At 52.8% G+C, this 6000-nt stretch overlaps 1 protein-coding gene across 1 annotated transcript in view; it reads left to right on the forward strand.

Annotated features, from left to right (window-relative positions):
• ULK1 (unc-51 like autophagy activating kinase 1) overlaps positions 1 to 6000 on the forward strand; it is a 60528-nt gene that overhangs the window by 26241 nt on the left and 28287 nt on the right. The gene's annotated exons all lie outside the window — the stretch shown is intronic.

The following is a 6000-nucleotide window of genomic DNA, read 5'->3' on the forward strand; positions in this document are numbered from 1 at the left end:
CTTTGGGAGGCCGAGACGGGCGGATCACGAGGTCAGGAGATCGAGACCATCCTGGCTAACATGGTGAAACCCCGTCTCTACTAAAAAAATACGAAAAACTAGCCGGGCGAGGTGGCGGCGCCTGTAGTCCCAGGTACTCGGGAGGCTGAGGCAGGAGAATGGCGTAAACCCGGGAGGCGGAGCTTGCAGTGAGCGGAGATCCGGCCACTGCACTCCAGCCTGGGCGACAGAGCCAGACTCCGTCTCAAAAAAAAAAAAAAAAAAAAGAACTAATGATAATCCACTGCCCTTTGCTGACTCTCTTTTCGGATTCAACCCACTTGCACCCAGGTGAAATAAACAGCCTTGTTGTTCACACAAAGCCTGTTTGGTGATCTCTTCACACAGACGGGTGAAACAGTACCCACATGCACAGCAGCATGATTCCCGCAGTCAAAGGTGGAAATAACCATGTGTCCATCTGTGGGTAAATGGACAAAGAAAATGTGGTCCGGCTCACGGAGGCTCACACCTGGAATCCTAGCACTTTGGAAGGCTGAGGCAGGTGGATTGCTTGAACCCGGGAGTTGGAGACCAGCCTGGACAACACATTGAGACCTGGTTTCTACAAAGCATGAAAAAATTAGCTGGGTGTGGAGGCGTGCGCCTGTAGTCCCAGGTACTTGGGAAGCTGAGGTGAAAGGTTCACCTGAGCTCGGGAGGCGGAGGTTGCAATGAGCTGGCTCCTGCCAGTGCACTCCAGCCTGGGCTACAGAGTGACATCCTGTCTCAAAAAAAAAAGGGGGAAAGAAAGAGGAGAAAGAGAATGTGGTCTATCCACACAACGGGTATCATCCAGCCTTGAAAAGGAAGGACATTCTGACACACAGGACTGTAAGGGCCACATCTCGGGACCGTAAGGGCCACAGCTGAGCCGCGGAAGGTCTGTGGAAAAATGAACTCACAAAAAAGCAGGTGAGAAGGAGCATGCATGTTTATGGAACGTGTGCATCCAGGGAGAATCACAGAGCGACTGCCCACACCCTCAGGGAGGTCAGAAGCAAAGCAGGTTATGGGAGGAGGGGAGAAGGGCAGCTCTGTTGAGGGGATACACCGGGAGAATGAATGTGTCTGGGAAGCCACGGTAACCCCCAGATGGTTCTCTCTGAAGGGAAAGGGCTAACTCGTAGGTGGTTCTCTGATGGGAAAGGCTCTGTTCAGGTGTGGCCACATTCTTGGTCCTTCAGGGAGGGGAAGGAATAAACAATTGCTCTCCTTGGTGGGTCTGGATCTTAGGCAGATAAAGAAGCTTTGACTTTGGGAGAAGCTGGGGGAGGTTGGAGAGACCGTGAGCGCTTTTCTTCAGTTCAGTGTGTCGAAGCGCCCTATTTTGGGGTATCAATTGCTGTGCCCCACACTACAACACGGATGAACCTGGAGAACATCATACTCAGTGAAAGAAGCCAGTCACAGAAGCACAAATACCGTAGGATTCTATGTATATGAGGTTTTTAGAGGAGTTGAACCACAGAGACAGAAAGCAGGAGAGTGGGCCTGCCTCCATGGCTCACGCCTGTAATCCCAGCACTTTGGGAGGCGGAAGCGGGCGGATCACCTGAGCTCAGGAGTTTGAGATCAGTCTGGCCAACATAGCGAAACCCCATCTCTACTAAAAATACAAAAATTAGCCGGGTGTGATGGCGCACACCTGTAGTTCCAGCTACTCAGGAGGCTGAGGCAGGAGAATCGCCGGAACCCGGGAGGTGGAGGTTGCAGTGAGCGGAGATCATGCCACTGTACTCCAGCCTGGGTGACAGAGCAAGACTCTGTTTCAAAAAAAAAGAAAGTAGAAGAGTGGGTGCCAGGGGCTGAAGGAGCAGAATGAGGAATGAGTCTTCAACAGGGACGAGTTTCAGTTTTGGAAGCGGAACGAGTTCTGGAGCTGGATGGTGGTGACAGTTATACAACAATGTTTTTATAGAGACAGGGTTTCACCATGTTGCCCAGGCTGGTCTCGAACTCCTGGGCTCAGGCGATTCTCCTGCCTCGTCCTCCCAAAGTGCTGGGATTACAGGTGTGAGCCATCACAGCCGGCCCACAACAATGAGATTGTATTTAATGTCACTGAACTGTGCACTTAAAAGTGGTTAAGATGGGCCGGGTGTGGTGGCTCACGCCTGTAGTCCCAGCACTTTGGGAGGCTGAGACGAGTGGATCATGAGGTCAGGAGTTCGAGACCAGCCTGGCCAACATGGCGAAACCCCATCTCTACTAAAAATACAAAAATTAGCCGGGTGTGGTGGCACGTGCCTGTAATCCCAGCTACTTGGGAGGGTGAGGCAGGAGAATTGCTTGAACCTGGGAGGTGGAGGTTGCGGTGAGCCGAGATCACACCATGGCATTCGAGCCTGGGTGAAAAAAGCGAAGCTCCGCCTCAAAAAAACAAAACAAAAAACAAAAACAAACACATTCTGAGGCTGGGTGTGGTGGCTTATGTCTGTTGTTTAATTTTTAATTTTTAATTTTTTTTTTTTGAGGTGGAGTTTTACTCCGCCGGGCGTAGTGGCTCACGCCTGTAATCCCAACGGTTTGGGAGGCCGAAGCAGGAGGATCACTTGGGCCCAGGAGTTTGAGACCAGCCTGGGCAGCATTGTGAGATCTCATCTCTACAAAAAATACAAAAATTAGTGGGGTGTGGTGGCATGCACCTGTAATCCCAGCTGCTCGGGAGGCTGAGGCAGGAGGATCACCTAAGCCCAGGCAGTCAAAGCTGCAGTGAGCAGAGATTAAGCCACTGCACTCCAGCCTGGGTGACAGAGTGGGACCCTGTCTCAAAAAAAAAGAAACTGTGGTTCATATACACCATGGAATACTACACAGCCATAAAAAAGAATGAGATCACGTCCTCTGCAGCAACATGGATGGGGCTGGAGGCCGTTATCCCAAGCGAACTAACACAGTAACAGAAAACCAAATACTACATGTTTTCACTTATAAGTGGGAGGTAAACATTGAAAATGTACAGACACAAAGAAGAGAACAAGAGACACCAGGTCCCACTTGAGGGTGCGGGGGTGGGAGGAGGGAGAGAGGATCAAAAAATAATTTCTCCTGCCTCGACGTCCTAAAGTGCTGGGATTACAGGTGTGAGCCACCACAGCCGGCCCACAACAACGTGATTGTACTTAATGTCACTGAACTGTGCACTTAAAAATGGTTAAGATGGGTCAGGCGTGGTGGCTCACGCCTGCAGTCTCAGCACTTTGGGAGGCTGAGAGAGGATTAAAAAAAAAGCAGAGTACCTATCGGGTACTCTATCGGGCACTCTGCTTATAACCTGGGTGATGAAATAATCCGTTCATCAAACCCCTGTGAACCCTAATTTACCTGTATAACAAACCTGCCCACATACCACTGAACCTAAAAGTTATAAAAAGAATAAAACATTTAATAAGACCGCACAAAACAAAAAAGAAACACGTCCTCTCTTGGTGGGCCTAGTAACGGTTTCCAAATGCAAATCCCATCTTGCCATCTCACCCTCTCCTAAACTCTTCCTGGGTATTTCTTTGCGTTTGGGGTGAAGACCCCCTTAGCTTGACTTTCCAGGCCAGGGTGGGCTGGGCTGGGGTTCCCTGGGTCTTTCCAGGAGTACAGGCTTTGCCATCTCTAGCAATCTCGGCCCTTACGGTGTGCCCTGATCACCTCAGCACTTAGCCACCTGTTCACTCATTTTTTCTGTTGCAATTTTGCCACGGGTGGTACAATTATTGCTCTTCTTGTCCCCCACCCCTAAGCGCTGGAAGCTCCTGCAGGTGGCTCTTGTTCTCACTGTGTCAACTGCAGCACTTACCTCGCAGCGTCTGCTCTCCCGGCAGGCCGGTGTGCAGAAGACACTCGCTCAATGAACCAGGACGTGAGTGAATGCTATGGCTGACCACAGGGCACTGGGGAACCTCTTCATTTGGAAAACAGACGTCGTGGGCCAGGAGACCTCTTGCGCCTTCCAGCTCGGTGGCTTCTGGCCCCCAGCCCAGGGGCAGGAGTCTGTGTGTCCTGGGGCCTGGGAGGATGAACTGAGTGCAGGTAAAAGGCATCCAGGACTTGCTGACCCATCCCAGGGTCGGCATCAGGCTGTCCAGCTGCTGGGCTGCTCTGGGAGGCAGCATGGAGGGTCCTGGCTGAAGTGTGTGCTTCTGGGCTGTTCCTTTGGGACTGTGCTGAAGGCTGGGGTGCTGAGCATTGTTTAGAATCATGCATTTGCAAAAGCAGCGGTTGCACGTGGTGAAAGCCATTCAAACTAGCACACAATGTGTCCGGTGCACAGCACTGAGTCTTCCCCAGTCTTCCCCAGTCTTCTGTGAGTGAGCCACCGGGCTCTTTTGGCTGCGGGCAGCGTGAGTTTGAACACACTCCCTAACTTTTCTGGGCCTTGATTTCCCCATCGGTAAAATAGGGATATAATAGCAAGTGCCTCGTGGAATCACTGAATGAATGCACTAATAGCTGGAAAGAGCACTGCTTGGGCTACGTGATGAGTTAGCGGACATTATAGTTAGGAACGATCATGTACACATCCAGGCGTTTCACACACACACACACACACACACACACACCCCAACTCCTACGGTTTTCTTTTTTTTTTTTTTTTTTTTTTTTTTTTTTTTGAGACGGAGTCTCACTCTGCCGCCCGGGCTGGAGTGCAGTGGCCGGATCTCAGCTCACTGCAAGCTCCGCCTCCCGGGTTTACGCCATTCTCCTGCCTCAGCCTCCCGAGTAACTGGGACTACAGGCGCCCGCCATCTCGCCCGGCTAGTTTTTTGTATTTTTTAGTAGAGACGGGGTTTCACCGTGTTAGCCCGGCCCGGTTTTCTTAAAACAACGGACAGGGCCGGGCGCGGTGGCTCAAGCCTGTAATCCCAGCACTTTGGGAGGCCGAGACGGGTGGATCACGAGGTCAGGAGATCGAGACCATCCTGGCTAACACGGTGAAACCCCGTTTCTACTAAAAAATACAAAAAACTAGCCGGGCGAGGTGGCGGGCGCCTGTAGTACCAGCTACTCGGAAGGCTGAGGCAGGAGAATGGCGTGAACCCGGGAGGCGGAGCTTGCAGTGAGCTGAGATCCGGCCACTGCACTCCAGCCTGGGCGGCAGAGCGAGACTCCGTCTCAAAAACAAAACAAAACAAAACAAAACAAACAACGGACAGTACAGTGCCCTGTTCCGTATTTTGCTTTTACTTAATTACAATCTTTGAAGAACTCACCCTTGAGCACAGGTATATTTACCTCTGTGCACTGTTCCATAGGACCGATGCACAGCCCATCTAGCTAACCTTTCCTGCCCAGCCGATTTATGGGCTATGTCGTAGGTTTTGGTGACAACTTTTTGGTCTACGAGTTTTTTTTTTTTTTTTTAAACAATTTGGCATTATGGAACGCAACTGTAAGTACGTAACCTCTAACGCAGCCATTCTATTTCTAAGAATTAATTCTACGCAGTCCCCCGTTTTGGGTACATTTCCCACGCCTGCTCTCCATTCTCCTGTAGAACGGGAACAGGGAGCTGGAGGGAGGGGAGCAGGGAGGGGAGACAGGAGGGAGGAGCACAGGCAGTGGGGGCGGGAGGGGAGCAGTGGGGAAGGCATGGGAGGGGGCGGAGGGGAGGGGGCAGGGAGGGGGACAGGTGATGGGAGGGGGAAAAGGAGGGAGGGGGACGGAGAGAGGGGAAGGGATGGAGGGAAGCAGAGAAGAAGTGGGGCGGGGAAGGGGCGTGGCAGGGAGTGGAGCAAGGAATGAACACGGATCCCCGTGGCCCGCTCCCAGGTCAGCGCTCCTCTCTGCCCTCACCCGGACGGGTCCGCTGTTGGCCCCACCCACTCCCAGCCCACCCGACCCCACGAGGGTCTGGCCCAGCCGCCCACCCGCCCGACAGGCCCCGCCCCATTCCCCGCCCATTCCCCGCCCCCCGCCGGCTGGTCACGCCCGGCTCTGCCGCCCCGTCCCGCCCCGTCCCGCAGG

The sequence above is a fragment of the Theropithecus gelada genome, chromosome 11 (assembly GCF_003255815.1).
Source record: "Theropithecus gelada isolate Dixy chromosome 11, Tgel_1.0, whole genome shotgun sequence".
NCBI lineage: Eukaryota > Metazoa > Chordata > Mammalia > Primates > Cercopithecidae > Theropithecus > Theropithecus gelada.